The 17,899-nt window shown below is 40.9% G+C and overlaps 1 protein-coding gene across 3 annotated transcripts in view; it reads right to left on the bottom strand.

Annotated features, from left to right (window-relative positions):
- Positions 1 to 17,899, bottom strand: part of OSBPL3 (oxysterol binding protein like 3) — a 196,018-nt gene that overhangs the window by 115,366 nt on the left and 62,753 nt on the right. For 2 of the 3 annotated variants that reach the window (XM_061165504.1, XM_061165507.1), the window contains exon 1: positions 11,119 to 11,238. The exons of the other annotated variant lie outside the window; for it this stretch is intronic. The gene's annotated coding sequence lies outside the window, so the exon portion shown is untranslated. Of the gene's footprint in view, positions 1 to 11,118; positions 11,239 to 17,899 lie in introns of those variants that run through there. 3 annotated transcript variants of the gene reach the window in all.

Genomic DNA, 17,899 nt, shown 5'->3' with positions numbered 1-17,899 from the left:
TGAGCAACTGAACTGAACTGATAATGCATGCCTTGGCTTATCGTTCACCAATATCCATTTTACTTCTTTTAATCACAGAATTCTCAAGCTTAGCTGGGCATAAGCTCATCTAATCAGAAGCTTTATTTCTAGCTTTCCTTGCAGCTTGGTGGCCACCAGAGAGATGTGAGTAGAAGCTGTGTCAAAAAGAGCATACCCCCCAACCTTTCCTCATGCCTGAGGGCTGAGAGATGGTGACAACTAGACCCAGAATTGAAAGCCATTATTTGAGGATGGCAATGTCACTGTACCAGCCCAGGAATAACCATACCTGGACAGTCACAGGAAAGAGAAATAAACTTCAATCTTGTTATTTGGGGGTCTCTCAGTTACAAAGGTTTATTGCAAACAATACAGGCTCTAAGAAAGTAGCATGCCTTACAATCAGGAATCTTGGGCCACCTTTGTACCCCTCAACAGGAAGATGCCAACCATATCTACGATGGTCAGCTTCCTGGGCCCAGAAACAGGAACCCCTGAAACATTGGCAGTAAGAATCCTTACTGTTTGACAAAGCGAAAAAGCCACTGTTTCCAAGTTCCCAAAGTATATTATCTTCTCCTAAAGCAACCCCATATCCTTCAGTAGGCCTTGGGGTAGAGATGAATCCTCAAATCACTTCACCTTCTCCAGTAGGACAGCCCCCTGCATGTTGTATTTATCCCCAAACAGTCCTCAGAGCCATTCTAGAACTGAAGACTTAATGTTCTGGGTGGAGAGGGGTGAGTCCATGGGGCATATTACCATCCCTCCACTTGTGAATGAGAAAATCAGAAACAGGCTGAGTTTCCTTCTCTTTCTGCTGTTTAGCCACCCTGACTTGCCTTTCTCTGTCTCTAGAGGAAGAAACACTGATGGATAAAGGTGGGCTAGTAAAGGAAATTATCATGAAAGACAAGAGGCTGACTGAGAACAGCCAAACTGATGAAAATTCAACTTAATATCTATAAAGTACCTACCTAGGCAGTATATTAAAAAGCAGACAGCTTTGCCGACAAAGGGCCATAGTCAAAGCTATGGTTTTTCCAATAGTCATGTATGGATGTGAGAGTTGGACCATAAAGAAGGCTAAATGTCAAAGAATTGATGGTTTCCAACTGTGTTGTTGGAGAAGACTCTTGAGAGACCCTCAGACAGCAAGAACATCAAATCAAACAATCCTAAAGGAAATCAATCCTGAATATTCATTGGAAGAACTGATGCTGAAGCTGAAACACTAATACTTTGGCCACCTGATGCAAAGAGCAGACTCATTAGAAAAGACCCTGATGCTGGGCAAGATTGAGGGCAGGAGGAGAAGGGGATGACAGAGGATAAGATGGTTGGATGGCATCACTGACACAACGGACATGAGTTTGAGCAAGCTTCAGGAGATGGTAAAGGACAGGGAAGCCTGCTGTGCTGTAGTTTATGGGGTCGCAGAGTCGGACTGAGCGACTGAATACCACCACAAAGTGTCCATAGCTCTGCTAACCCCAAATGATGGAAACAAGTGACCTGAAGCTTAATCCAAGGAGGGAACCACCCTGGCCAAGGAGATAAGGTATCTGTAGATGAAACGAGTGAGAACACAGTTCAGAGTGGACTATCTAGGAGGCTTTGTGGACATTTCACAGGGAAGAGTTCAGTGAAGCTGACGTTGTGAACTGTTAAAGAGGTGTCCTGAGGGGAGCCTTAGAGATGTGGACAGGACATGACTAGGTAGAGAGGAACATGGGGCGTGGGGAGGCACCTCCCACAGGATTTCCCAAGCCTGGCTGCCTGGCAGGATCACCCTGAGGAGCATCTACAGACTACCAAAGTCTGGCCCCACTCCATACCAACTCATCCAGATGCTCTGGGATGAGGCCCAGGCAAGTTCCCCAGGTGACTGTGATGCAATGTGTGGGTTGAGAACCACTCCCTGATCCTGCATCCAGAAATGATAGAAAGATTTACTCCACAGAACTGTCTTCTTTTATCTTAGCATTTCATTTCATTTCAGTATCTAATGTCAGACCAACGTCTACTGCATCTCATTTGTACCAAATTAAAATGCAGAGCAGGATGTGACTTAGCAGTTTAAAGGGTAAGAAGAGAGAGCACCTCGTAAGAACTTAAAATAACATCTTGTGGTTTGAATTTTATCAGTGGGTGTTGCGATCCTCTCTTAACTGACAACTGCTGGCGGAAGCAGGGTAGATTTTAACAATTGGCAACCACAGACAGCATTTCATTACTGATCTAAAAAGACTATCAGTTGAGTCACTATAAAATGTGAATGTGAATTTTTTAAACTTCTATCACTCATAAAAATCTACTAAAGTCTGTTCAGCAATGTCAACATTAAGCTAACAATGACTAATACTCCATCAATGTTACCTGAATGCTCTCAAATAACAAGAAACGAAATACCTAGTGGTTGTGGTTCAGGTATCAGATGTACACACTTCAAGTTGTCTGTCCCCCTAACTAAAAATAACCCAAGGACTGAGATGCTAAGCTTCAAACAAATTCTATAAAAGGTATTTCCCAAGATATTATGTATATATTTGGGGAGCATTGCTGGGGCAATAGTAAACAATCTCTTGTAAAAGGCTGGAAACAAAAGTCACTAATTTAGCAAATGTAGGTGGGGAGGAAAAAGGATATAGGAAGGTTTCCTCTCCTAGGGGATGGACTACTGCAAGAAAATGGGCACCAGACACTTTCAAACCAGTACAAACTGAAAGACAGTAGTAAGGAGACACAGAATGAAAAGGCAGAGAAAACGGGTTTTTTAAAAATCGGGGTGGTTATTGGCAAACTAAAGCTAAAAAGGCGAGCAAAAGGTAAAGCACCTCTGCCACTAATATTAACCGTGAAGGTTGTTTTTTCCCTCCAGTAGAGTGTGTATATCAGAAGCAATTTGAAGACTGTGTCTAACTCTAGTTTTTTGTAACTAGCACTAAACTCAACATGTGGCAGGTTATTTGTTTATCAGACTGATGCTCAACACTGAAACAAACAAAACAACCCAATTTAAAAATGGGCAGGAGATCTGAACAGACATTGTTCTAAAGTAGCCATGCAGATGGCTAACAGGCACATGAAAAGATGCTCAACATCATTAATCAGAGAAATGCAAATCAAAACTACAGTGGCATCATCTCACACCTGTCAGAATAGCTATCATCAAAAAGAACACAAATAAGAAATGTTGGTGAGGATGTGGAGAAAAGGGAACCTTCATGCACTGTTGCTAGGAATGTAAACTGGTGCAGCCACTGTGGAAAACAGGATGGAGGTTTCTCAAAAAACTAACTACAGAACTACCATATGACCCAGCTATCCCACCCCTGGGTATATATCCAAACAAAACAAAACAAGAACACTAATTCAAAAAGATACATGCACCCCCAATGTTCACAGCAGCATAATTTACAGTTACCAAGATATGGAAGCAACCTAAGTATCTATCAACAGATGAACTGATAAGGAGGTGGTATATATACATATACACATATATACACAACAGAATACTACTCGGCTATTAAAAAAGAATGAAATTTTGCCATTTGAAACAACATGGACCCACTTGGAGGGTATTATGCTAAATGAAACAAGTCAGACAGAGAAAGATAAACACTGAGTGGCATCATTTATATGTAGAATCTAAAAAATAAAACTAATGAATATAAGAAAAAATAAACAGACTCACAAATATAGAGAACTAGTGCTTACCAGTGAGGAGAGGGAAGAAGGGAGAGGAATGATAGGGGTAGGATATTAAGAGGTATAAACTACTATGTACAAAATAAATAAGCTACAAGGATAAAATGCACAATAGAGAATATGGCCAATATCTTATAATAACTATAAAAGAAGCATAACCTTTAAAACTGTGAATCTCTATATTGTACACCTGAAACTTAAATAATATTGCACAGCAACTACACCTCAATAAATAAATATAAAAACAAATAAAACCAAAACCTGTGTCCCCTTCCCCTTGCTTCTAGATTTTATCCCAGAGATAGGCAAAGAAATATTCTAAACCATCCATTTATCACACTGAAAAAATTCTGCAGAAAGGTGGATCCTAATTGATTAGGAGTTTGCATCTAGTGAGAATGTAAAGAAAGAGTAATAATAGAAAGTACAAATAAGAAAATCTAAGTCAAAAGTGAGATGTAAAGTATCAAAACTCCAGTTGAATTCCATCTGGTTAATTTTTGACATAATTTTCAGCAACCAGGACCCTGCTCTTCACGTGTTTCCTCTACATTATGCATTCATTGTAGACATCAGTTGAACCAGGGGTTTAGCACACTGAAGGTGTTTCAACACACCATTTTGCATTTAGACAGCATCTATCATCAAAGAAGTCCCAGTGCTATGCAAATGGAAACTCCCCCATCTCACACCCAAAGGCAGAACAGCCCCAGCACTGAACAATGACAATCATACCTCCTGAAAATGAGATGAGCCCCAGACTGCAAGGCTTATCAATGGCTTAAAAGGAGCTGATGCCAATTCTGAATCATCATTACTGAGTGAGGAAGATGTGTTTTCTAAAAGACAATGGCATCAAGATGTATCTCATCCCAAAGCTTGTCTTACAAAATAACACTAACATTTCTCTATACATTGGTAAGGTCTGTTGAACCTGAGTAGGCTTGTGACCATAGCTGAAGCAATGCTTTCTGACTTCCAAGGCTCTATTAGAAATGATAATATAGCTTTCGCTTGATGCTCTCTCTGTCAGGATGCTCACCCTTCAACTTAGCCATCATGATGTGAGGACAGCAATGTGGAGAGAACACATGGAGGGGCTCAAGTGGAAAAGAACTGAGACCATTCCATCAGCTGATGGCATCAACTCCCAGACATGTGAGTGAGCAAGCCTTCAAACATCAATCTTTGTGCAGCCCCAGAGGACACGGAGCAGAGGAGAGTCCAGCAGTCCCCACAGAGTCCTGTTTTAATTGCAGATTGGAGGGTTAAGTAAATGTCACTGTCTTAGCCCACCAAGTTTCACGGCCGTTTGTTATGCAGCATTAGGTAACTGAAACACTCAGCAGAAACTCTTGGCCCATCTTCAGGCTAGTCAGGTGGGAAGCATGAGAACATAGGGTCAGAAAGACCAAGTTCAATCAGCAGTAATGACCAACAGGCTTCTCCGACCAAAGCATCCCACCCCTGTCACACAAGTCAGATTTGGAAGAGGGCTCCTTGGTCAGCAAACCCAGACCTCACTCAGAAAGTCACTTATGCAAAGCACACGATAGAGTTTATGGGCCAATTAGCTGATCCAGGTAGGTATGTGCCAGATATTGAGGAAGAGACCACAAATGGAACACTGAAAATCCCATATGTAAATGGCCACAAACCCCTTCAGAACCCTTTAAATACACCTTTTAACACAGACCTCAAAATCCCCACTTAGCACTTGGCATTTCTCTTCAATAGCTTAAGCAGTGGTTGGGAGCGAGTTTTCAACTGGCAACTGAGCCACAAAGAAATTGTCCTACTAAGGCCACGGGGTCAGTCGTTGTGGGTACAAGTAGGACAGAACCCAGAACTGTACATCAAGAACATCCATTCAGAAGGGGAAGAAGGAATTAAAGTAAAAGCCCTAAGTATTTAAATATTTCTAAAGAGCAGTTTTATTGTTAAACAGTCGAAATCTCCAGTACCATGGATCCTTTGGAGAGGACACTGATGAAGTCTTGGACCCTGGCCAGAGTCTGGTTGATTCCGCAGTGCAAAGATCTAGTCTCAATCATACATGGGATTCCCCGGACGCTATCTGGTGCCCAGAAACCAGAGGATGCCAGCAAGGCAGTAAGAAGAACAGAGTTTCATCACCTGAGTTGGAGCAGAAGAATGACTGAAAGCAGTGGGAGGGAGGCAGAAAAGACAGGAGAGCATTCATTAAGGCTGTAATGAACACTGAATGACTGTGAAATAGAAGCTCAGCATCTGAACCAGAGTCAGCCAACAGAACTTGGGGTGCTGTCTGACATCACAGCCTCTAGTCAAATGTGGGTACTGAATTAAGTGCAACTGAGAAACTCAATTTTAAATCTTAATTAACTAAATAATTTAAATTTCCATAGCCACATGTGGCTGGTTGCTGCCATGCCACACCAATGCAGCTTTAGACCACACCATTCTAAACCTCTTATTTTCTCCCTCCTTTCCCTTAGCACAAAGTGAGAATACCCTGGGATATTTCTGCCTCCTGAAGCCTTACAGGTGTGTTCCCACTCCAACCAACTCTGAAAAAATCAACAGCTGGTAGACAGGTGAGTCATCACAAGCCTGGTGCCCAACACTTAAATGTATTAAGTCATCCGGGAAATTTTCTTCCCCACTCCTTCCATTGTTTGGAGGCAATGAATTAAAGAATGAAAGAGGCTATTAGTTTTCTACATGAGGTCAGCAGGGATTTTTAAGTAATAAGCCCAGCTGCAACTTTCAGGTACTTCAAACTGTGTCAGTACAAAGATTAGTTCCTTCAACTCACACAGGTTCCATGGAAAATCATTAGGAGCGTTACAAAAAGATGTGTGAAGTTCATGTGTCTTTTAGGAAGGGCTTTATAACGGCAGTTCAGTTTAAAGAAAAGAGTCTATGACATGAGGCAAAGGATCATGTTTCAAAACAGAAGAAAAAAGAATTATCAGTTCAAACAATTATCAGATGCCAGTTTGTTTGGCATCTGATATTTACCATTGTCTATCTTCAGATGGAAAAAGAAAAAAACCCTCCATCCCAGGCCATCCCACTCACAGAGAGTGGGGAGGGAGGGGAGAAGCCTTTTACTTTTTTTGTTGTTGTTGCCTTTTACTTTTAAGGGGATTCCACACAGTTTTGCAGTCCTAGGAACAGCTCCACAGAGCTGCCCAGTAGTAATCTTTTGGCCTGGGGGAAAACTGTTTCTTTCGCGAGGAAATGAGAAGTTCACTAAGAAAACAGCTAATTTCCCAACATTCAAAAGTTCCCATAAATCAATATTCAATTACCAACTCAAACTTACTGCCTAATATAGGTCTACCATTTCAGGCAAACAGATATTCTTAAAAGTTCCCCATTAAAACAGGCATTCTCATAAATCACTCATGTGTGCTAAGTCACTTCAGGCATGTCTGACTCTTTGCAAGCCTATGGACTGTAGTCCGGCCAAAGTTCTCTGTCCGTGGGATTCTCAAGACAATGAGTATAGCCTCTGTAGGAGACAACTTAGCAACAGAAAAGTTGTCTTTCAAAAATAAAGGCAATATGGAACAATTCCCAAAGATAAAACAACTTAGGAAATAGGGCTTCAAAAAGCCTTTTCCAAAATAAACTCAACGAGGATGAACCCCACCAAACATAAAATTATCAAGAATGATAAAACCATGGGGAACAAAGAGCAATGGTTACTAGCATACTGATTGGATTAAACAAGTGGGGGAACAGACAGGGGAGGTAGAGCCACGCAGTGTTCAAAGTATTTGTTGTTGTTCAGTCACTAAGTCATGTCCCACTCTTTTGTGACATCATGGACAGAGCCCACCAGACTTCTCTGTCCATGGGGTTCTCCAGGCAAGAATACTGGAATGAGTTGCCATTTCCTTCTCCAGGGGATCTTCCTGGAGCAGGGATCAAATCCACAGCTCCTGCATTTGCAGGCAGATCTTTTTTTTTTTTTTTTACCACTGAGCCACCAGGGAACCCTACGTTACAAAAAATAAATTCTAACAAAATGAAAATAAAACAGATGACAAACATTTGACATCAGGGGAGAGTTGCTGGGCCAAAGAATTGGATTGTTTTTTATATACATTGTTTTAGCTCACCCAACCCATTCTCACGCCCAGATAGATATCTCTCTTCTGACTATGGGAATTGATCCTCTTGGGATAAAAAGTTACTCTTCAGCAGCCTGGTTATTTCTTTGCCTTTTGTTAAATTGAAGTAAAATAGAATAATTTACTTTTAAAACCATGTTTAACTTGAGCTCAGCCTTATACAATTATTTCTGCCCATCATTTATCCTCCCTCTATACATCTCTCTCACTTTACACACCAGCCAAGCCTGAAATTAATGCTAACACTTGGTTAGTTTCTGGTTGAGATTTTGGGGTAATATTTTAACTTTTCCTTTGAGCTTTTTTTGTTTTGTTTTGCTTGCTTTTTAAAAATAAGAAACACATGTAACTGAAGTAAATATAAAACAGCAGTTACTTTCCTGACTTGATACGAGACCACCTGACCTGCATCCTGAGAAATATGTATGCAGGTCAAGAAGCAATAGTTAGAACTGGACATGGAACAACAGACTGGTTCCAAATAGGGAAAGGGGTACATCAAGGCTGTATATTGTCACCCTGCTTATTTAACTTATATGCAGAGTACATCATGAGAAACGCCGGCTGGATGAAGCACAAGCTGGAATCAAGATTGCCAGGAGAAATATCAATAACCTCAGATATGCAGGTAACACCACCCTTATGGCAAAAAGTGAAGAACTACAGAGCCTCTTGATGAAAGTGAAAGAGGAGAGTGAAAAAGTTAGCTTAAAACTCAACACTCGGAAAACTCAGATCATGGCATCTGATCCCATCATTTCATGGCAAATAGAAGGGGAAATAATGGAAACAATGACAGACTTTATTTTGGGGGGCTCCAAAATCACTGCAGATGGTGATTGCAGCCATGAAATTAAAAGACACTTGCTCCTTGGAAGAAAAGCTATGACCAACCTAGACAGCATATTAAAAAGCAGAGACATTATTTGCCAACAGAAGTCCTTCTAGTCAAAGCTATGGCTCTTCTAGTAGTCATGTATGGATGTGAGAGTTGGACTATAAAGAAAGCTGAGCGCCAAAGAATTGATGCTTTTGAACTGTGGTGTTGGAAAAGACTCTTGAGAGTCCCTTGGACCGCAAGTAGATCCAACCAGTCCATCCTAAAGGAGATCAGTCCTGAATATTCATTAGAAGGACTGATGCTGATGCTGAAACTCCAATACTTTGGCCACCTGATGTGAAGAACTGACTCATTTGAAAAGACCCTGATGCTGGGAAAGATTGAAGGTGGGAGGAGAACGGGACGACAGAGGATGAGATGGCTGGATGGCATCACCAACTTGATGGACATGAGTCTGAGAAAGCTCCGGGAGCTGGTGATGTACAGGAAGCCTGGCGTGCTGCAGTCCATAGGGTCGCAAAAAGCTGGACACAACTGAGAGACTGAACTGAATGGTTCATTTCCTAAAATGGTTGCCTGACCTGTGCTTCTCTTATTTCCCCAACACCCCCAATCTCAGACTCTGACTCAATATGCTCACTAGCCCTCTTCATTCTCTGGTTGTGCCTCAGTTTCTGGAGAAACATGCTTCAGCATCAGAGAACTGTCCTATGTCACACCTCCCATAGTCATCAGGAAAAGGGCAGGCCTCCCAAGAATGTGGGAAAATGCAGATAAGTAAAAATCGCAGGGCTTGGGTCTTTTAACTAGAGGTGTCAGTGCAAACTATTGACACTGAGAATCTCTTCTGTGCTGTTGTGACACATCAGGGATGGCACACCAACCAACATACACAATCTGGATTTACTGGAAGTGAAGTTATCTATACCACAAAGACTTCTTCCAATACTAGGTATCTATTTATGTGTCACTCCCACTTCTCTCTTCCTGTCTTTCTCTCTATTACTCTCATTCTCACACACTCTCTCTCTCACACTCTCCCCCCCTTTCTCCTGCCACCCTCCCTCTGGTTAAAAGAAACCCTCCTTCTCTTTAAAGGAAAGTCAAATAAACAAACCCTATTAGATGACCTGGCTTCCCAGGTGATGCTAGTGGTGAAGAATCCACCTGCCAATGCAGGAGACACAAAGCAGGTTTGATCCCTGGGTTGGGAAGATCCCCTGGAGTAAGAAGTGGGAACCTGCTCCAGTATTCTTGCCTGGAGAATTCCATGGACAGAGGAGCCTGGTGAGCTACAGTCCATGGGTCGCAAAGAGTCAGACATGACTGAGCACACATACACACACACATTTAGATGACCTGGAAGAAGAAGGAAGGTGGGTGTTTGGGTTGAGGGAGGGAAGATGGAAGAACCATTAGAATACAGCATAGCTACATCCATATATGTAATTGCATACAATCTGTTGTACCACACAACTCTAAGAATGCATTCCAGGTATGACAAGTTTATCTGACAACTCAGAACTAGACAGTTGTTCGTGTTTTCGTTTATTCCATGGCAAAAGTCAGTGGTCTTGCTTGGTGTGGGTCCCTGTTCCCCTGCCTCTTTCTGTCCTCTATCTTTCAAAAGGTATATCAGAGCAAAAGCTGCAGAAATCAAATTTTACCCATTCAACAGATCATGGATTATTAGGCACCACATAGACCAACCTAAACAAGTAAGGAAATCGCAACCCACTCCAGTATTCTTTCCTGGAAAATCCCATGGACAGAGGAGCCTGGCGGGCTATAATCCATGGGGTCACAAAGAGTCAACATGGCTGAGCGACTGGGCATGCAAACAAGTAACATGTTAAAAAAAAAATCAGATCCTGGAAGGTAGGGTGTTTTATAAGTTAACTACATATATGCAATGTTTCAGGAGTTTGATTTTAACTTCTAACTTAAGCTCTCACTTTTTTGACAAGTGAGATGACATAGTTAGTTTCTACGTAATATACCAGTAGACATGACCCATTCTAGAAATAGCAGCTCAAAAAGACTGAGAAATCAAATTTCACGACTGAAAAATAAAGGTGATATCCTGGATCATAATTATTCAATATGTGCTCTGTCAAATAACACTTTCATAGGGCTGTCTGTGGGGGGATAAAATGAGTCCCCACAGACCAGTCACCTTGGTAAACACTGCTCCTATATTCCCTCTTGAAGACATATTGGTACATTAAGGGTTTCTGAGAGATCCTGCACTTAAAACAAGCAAACAACAGCAAAAGCAAATCTGTTAACTATGTTCAACAACCCATTCCAAATCTTTCTGACCTCAGAATCTCCTCTTTGAGGTAATACTTCAACATTCCTTCAGCCTAACGACCAACTTTAAAGCTCAATCATCCTGTGAAATGGTAAATGAACTCTTACCTTTAAAAGCAGGTTTATCTGTCATGGAGATAACAGCCTAACAGGCACAGGAACCATTTCTGGCTTATGAATCAGGCTTGTAACAGCCAATACTAACACTTGGATACCTTTGCTTAGTTTCATGTCTAGACTTGAGAGGTCTAAGGAAACATGAGAAACCATGACCATCACAAAAAAAAAACACAAGCAATGTTCTGACACTGGGCTCTTGCTTCCCTATTTGACCCAATCTTCCCTAAAAGCCCTCCCTGGGTCTCTCATTATCACTTCTCTCTCCCCAAACCCAGCTTCCCTGCACCCCTTCCGCCTTGCTTTCCATAGTTTACTACTTAGACTCCATCCTTCCCATTTCAGTCTGAAATTACCCTCAAGAGAAAACATCTGAATAGGAAGTTCAACATCATTTGGAAGAGAGAAGTACCACTCCAGGGAGTGACATTCTCAGTTAACTGGACAAAGTGCTCAAAAAAATCTTGGGGAAACTATCTCAGAAATTAAATACTCATGCAACTGTTGTGCAGGACTGCCTTAACACGTATCTCCAAGCAATGTGCACTAAATCTACCCAAGTACACAAGAAACGGAATCCATGCTTAGCATTTATGTAACAAGTGTTAAGTAAACATATAGATAAATGGAATAGAATTGAGAATGCAGAACTTAAACTCTCACATTTATGGCCAATTCATTTTGACAAAGGTACCAAGACAATTCAATAGGGAAAAAATAGTCTTTTTAACAAATGGTGCTGGGAAAAGGAGAAATTCACATGCAAAAGGATGAAGTTGGACCTGTGCTTCATACCACATACAAAAATTCACTCAAAATGGACCAAAGTCCTAAATGTAAGAGTTAAGACTATAAAACCTTTGAAAGAAAACACAGGAGTAAATTTTCCTGACCTTGGGTTAGATCATGGTCTCTTAGATATGACATCTAAAGCAAAAAAGAAAAAAAAAAGTAAGTTGGACTTTAAAATTAAAACTTTTATTCAAAGGATAAAATCAAGAAAATAAAAAGATAGCCCAAGAATGGGAGAAAATGCTTGCAATCATATAGTTGATATGGGCCTATTATTTAGAATATAGAAATAATTCTTACAACTCAACAATGAAAAAAATAACTCAATATTTTAAGTGGGCAAAGAGGTTGAAAAGATATTTCTCCAAGGAAGACACACAAATGGTCAATAAGCAAAAGATGCTTAACATCATTAACCCTGAAAGAAATGCAAATTAAAACTACCAAAAAAAAAAAAAATCTCTTCATACTCCCTCGTGCTTATTCTAGGTCACTTCAGTCGTGTCCAACTCTTTGCAACCCCATGGACTGTAGCCCGCCAGGCTCCTCTGTCCATGGGATTCTCTAGAAAAGAGTACTGAAGTGAGTTGCTGTGCCCTCCTCCAGGGGATCTTCTGGGCCCAGGGATCGAACCCAAGTCTCTTATATCTTTTGCATTGGCAGCTGGATTCTTTACCACTAGTGCCACCTAGGAAGACCCTCATAGTCCCTAGGATGGTCATCATCATCATCATCATCATAATAATAAAGAAGCAAACAAAAAGGCAGACAATAACAAGAGTTAGAAAGGATATTGAGAAACTGGAACTCAGACTCTGGTGGCAATGTATACTTTGAAAAACAGTCTGACAGTTCCTCAAAACTTAGATCCCATATGAGGCAGCAGTATCACTCTTCGGTATATACCCAAGAAACTTGAAGATGTATATCCACAAAAAAACTTGCACAAGAATATTCATAGCAGCATAATTCATAATAGTTAAAAATTAGAAAAACACAAATGTTTCTTAACTGATAAATGGATAAATAAAAAGTAAAATATCTATATGCTATGTATGAACTGATAGACTGTATAGTCCCAAAACTCACATAGTGAAGCCTAATCCCCAATGTGATGGTATCTGGAGATGGGGCCACGGGGAGGTAACTAAGTCATGAGGGTGGAGCCCTCGTGAATGGGATTGGTGACCTGAGGCTTGCTTCCTGTCTCCACTCTCAGCCATATGAGGACACAACAAGAAGATAGCCATCTACAAACAAGGAAGTGATCCCTCACCAGAAAGCAGATCTGCAGGTACCCAGTCCTTGGACTTTCCAGTTTCTAGAACTGTAAGAAATTAATATTTGTTGTTTAAGACATCCAATCAATGGTAATTAGTCATAGCAGCTTAGACTAAGATACCATAGCATGAAATATTATTCAGCTACAAAAAGGAAAGAAACACTGAGTCATGCTACAATGTGGATGAACCTTGAAAACATTATGGTAAGTGAAGGAAGTCAGATTTTTTAAAAAGGCCATATATGACTCTATTTACATGAAATGCCCAGAATAAGCAAATCTATGAAGACAATAAGTAGACTAGTGTTTGCCAGGGCCTGGGATTTCCTTTGGGGGTAATGGAAATATTCTAGAATAAGATGGGTTGCACAATGTGATGGTTGCACAATTTTGTGAGTATACTAAAAAATACATCTCTGTCATATACTCTAGATTCCACATTTAAGTGGCATCATATGATATTCGTCTTTGTCTGGCTTACTTCACTTAATATGATAAACTTATATAGTCTAAAAGGGTGAATTTTGTGGCATTGAATAATATATCAATAAAAACAATCTTGCCCTCCTAAAAATAATCTTTGAATCAAACAATCAAATATGCAGTTATCCATCTTCTCCCTCAAAAACCATTGGCACTGAGGTGAACCTACTTTTGCTAAATCTGATATGTAACACTGGAATCCTAAGATTCAAAAAAGAAAGAACTATGCTGTGCACTGAAAGACGAATAAACTCCAATAAGAAAGTTTTGAGAACTTCACTATGAGTAATTTAAAATACCATACTCGGAAAACAAATGAACAAAATATCAAGATGTAAATCTATGACTTCAAATCAGTCTCTATAAAGCCTTCTGAGTCCATATGTTCTAGTTGTTTAGTCATTAAGTCATGTCCGACTCTTTTGCGACCCCAGGGACTGTACCCCCTCAAGCTCCTCTGTCCATGGGATTTCCCAGGCAAGAATACTGGAGTGGGTTGTCATTTCGTTCTCCAGGGAATCTTCCTCACCCAGGGGTCTAACCCTCATCTCCTTCATTGCAGGTGGATTCTTTACTACTGAGCCACCAGGGAAGCCCCATATACTCTAGTGATCTCATGGAAAGAATGAATAGCAAAAGTCATAGGTTAAAATCAACTTCAACATGTGGAAACACCAATATAAATTAGGTCAAGACTTGTCAATCCTGGCAGCCACATTAGTCATCTGAGAACTCACAAATAGATCATTTGAGAGGTTTTTGACACTCATATCCAGAAATGAAACATGGGTCTTCCAAGATCTCAAAGGCTTTCTTCTATCATGGTAGGCAGTACTGGCTTAGGTCACTGAAGGCCTGTTTAAAAGCAATCAGGGGTCTAATTAAAACCCTTACAGAATGACTAAAAGCCAAATCTGAATATGACGTTAGAATGATCTTCAAGCTCCAAAGCAGTTGGTTGATCTTTGATCTATATGCCTGCCTTACATTTAGCAATGGCTCAGGCCCACATTTTTTTTTTAAAAGTTATGACGTCTCTAATTCTCAGAAATACCACCATGTGGGTTAAAACAGATATGCACATGTACTCACATATTCACACAGAGCAACCCATCACAAGCCAAAAGAACCACCCAAGGGAATGAAAAGCCTAAAATTCATTGTCTACAGTCAAAAGAGCAAGGTAAACAGAACAAGGGTAGATAATTCCAACTTTTGAGAGGTGATATCCCCCAAAGGTAGTTATAAATCAGCTGTCTGAAACTCTAAACACATTTTCTCATAGAAATCTATTAGTGTGTGGTCACATACCCAGTTGAGACCAGGGAGACCAAAGCAATGCGTATGAAGCAGAGAGTTAATAGGGCTTCTTAGAGGGGTAAAACGTCTTCCAAGTTCAACTCCAGAATGTAGTTCAATAGTGGTAGCACCTCAGCTGCAGCATGGAGAAATAGGGTGTGTACTCTCTGGTCCGGTCCTTCCCCAGATATCCTAAACTGGTGAACAAACAGGCCCTGGGCCACAGTGGGAGGCCCACCCCAATCCCACACAAACATGAATCCTTCACAGGGGATCTCTATGGCTTGTAAGGGCCTGTGGATTTTTGCTGCTCTCCAGAAATTTCCATTTCAGTAAATGTCTGCTCTTCCAGAAGTGAAGGCAAATAAGAGTTCTCATTACAGAATTTAAAAGATTTTTTGTTGAAATACAACATTCATGTGTGTGTGTAAGTTGCTCAGTCATGTCCGACTCTGCAACCTCATGGACTGTAGCCCACCAGGCTCCTCTGTCCGTGGAATACTTCAGGCAAGAATACTGGAGTGGATAGTCATTCCCTTCTCCAGGGGATCTTCCCACCCCAGGGATCAAACCTGGGTCTCCTGCACTGCAGGCAGATTCTTTAGTGTCTGAGCCACCAAGGAAATGAGCCACCAAGAAGGTCAAATAGATGGATTTTTTAAAGAAATATATTTTATAGGGTAGACACATGAAAAGTCGTGATTTTCAGCAACTTCTCAATGTCTCTTGTGGTCAATATAAATTATGTTTTTCATCACCCTTGTCTCCAACCCCCAGGACAGAGGCTGTACATAGTGAGCACCTCAAAGACATATGTGGGATCTCTGTTCCTTTAATATCATTAGTACTAGGAATGTAATTTGTTTTAAAAAATACCTCAGAATAACTTACATACACTGTGATAGTGATCTTGAGCAATCTGCCTGTTTGTGCCTCAGTTTCCTCACCCAAGGAATTGTGTGGCTGAGTGACTAGGGTGGGAGGGAAATTAACTTTTCAGTGGATATCTAGGTGCCTTTGGAATGTGGTGTCACAAACACATATCATTCATTAAACAATCAAAGAAACAGAATGTACTGTATGATTCATCATTACAGTAAACCCCAAATGAGAGTTGGGAGTATGCAGTAACTCAGGACACCCTGCCAGCCCCTCCTGCCATCCCCTTGTCCCTCTCCAGGCCTCCTCAGATGTACCCTGAGCTGCTGGGTCAGCCCCCATCCTCAGCTGACCTCATTCCAGCCTCACCACCTGGTTCTGATTCACAGCCTTGCTGTCAACCCTGCTGTGTGCGCCTCATTCCCCAGTCCTGCTTCAGAATTTCAGGTCAAGCATTTCCATTTCTCCATCCAGCTCCCCACACTCTCAGTGACCCAGAGCTTCTTGGGTGAAAGTGATGGATCATCCTCCTCGCAGAAAACCACAGGGTTAATTCTGAATTCAAAGTTTGCTTATCTGAGGGTCAGTACAGAAGTGGGAGGGGGTTGGGTTGAGTGACAGTTTTAGGACCAGAAAAAAGAATGGGAGGATCTGGGCTGTTTCTGAGGCCCTGCCAAGCTCCACCTGTGCTTCCAGCTTCCAGCCCAGGGGTTGTGAGCAACCCCTGCATCAGTCCAATAAAACCCCCCCTTACCTGATCAGTTTCAGATACTATACTCCAGAGAGTAGGAAAGTAATTTTGAATATCAATACCCAGTGAGAGGAAGGATTGGCAAATTATGATGCATATTGCTGATAGCAGTATAAATAAATAAAAGTATATGAGAAACCTATTTAATGGTTGTTATGACAATGCTATAAAATAGTTTTACCCTTTGACTCAACATTTGTAATAGGTAAAAAGTGGATACAACCTTAATGCCAAACAGTAGAGGGAAAGTTAAGCAAATTAGATTGGAATATATTATTTTATATAATGAAGAGTATTGCTTCTAAAGATATTTGTGAAGAATTATAACATGTAAATTATTCATGTTTAAAGAAATATACTAGGAATTCCCTGGTGGTACAGTAGATAAGAATCTGCCTGCCAATGCAGGGGATATGGGTTCGATCCCTGGTTCAGGAAGATCCCATATGTCATAGAGCAACTAAGCCCATGTGCCACAACTACTGAAGCTCGTGTGCTGAGAGCCTGTGCTCCACAACAAGAAGCCGCCACCATGAGAAGCCCACGCACCATAATGAATAGCAGCCCCTGCTTGCCACAACTAGAGAAAGCAGGCACAACAACAAATATCCAGTGTAACCAAGAAAAATAGAAAGAATTTTTTAAAAAGAAAAATATGAAATATAAAAGTACACAAAACTATGTAAAATGCATATTGAAAATGAAAATCACAGGAAATGCTCAAAGAATTAATAGGGGCTACCTGTGGAGGGCAAATCAAAGGTGGTTTTTCACCTCTTTTTCTTACTAATTTTTTGTAATTTCAACATTTTTATAATGAGAACACATTTAAGATGATATATTTAATCACTTAAAATAGAGGGAGCAGCAAGAGTCTACCTCTTACACTTTTGTACTTGTTTTTCTTGAGTTGTAACTTTCCTGTTAACTGTGCAATCCAGTATGGATTTCTGCACAGAATTACCAATTTGGAGAACCAAGGTTACCCAGGTAAGCTTCTTGCTGATATTGCCACGCCGGCATTTACCTCCTAACATTTCCTCAGTTCCTGCCTACCTTGTGTCAGGCTGGGTTTAACTGGTGTGGATATTCTGCTGGGTAATGTATGACTTTCTGAGGCAGTCAATTCCACTTTGAAATATTTTTGACAATCGATGTCAATGATCTCCAGCTTGATCAGTTGTCCTGAAGACTGAGTGCTCACCAATCTGATGATATCAGAAGGCTGTTCCATGTCCAACAATATTACTTTTCTCTTGGAATATTTAGATCCATGGCTGTGCTAC

The sequence above is a fragment of the Dama dama genome, chromosome 18, assembly GCF_033118175.1.
Source record: "Dama dama isolate Ldn47 chromosome 18, ASM3311817v1, whole genome shotgun sequence".
In the NCBI taxonomy this organism is placed as follows: domain Eukaryota; kingdom Metazoa; phylum Chordata; class Mammalia; order Artiodactyla; family Cervidae; genus Dama; species Dama dama.
This window is presented reverse-complemented; position numbering and strand designations above follow the sequence as displayed.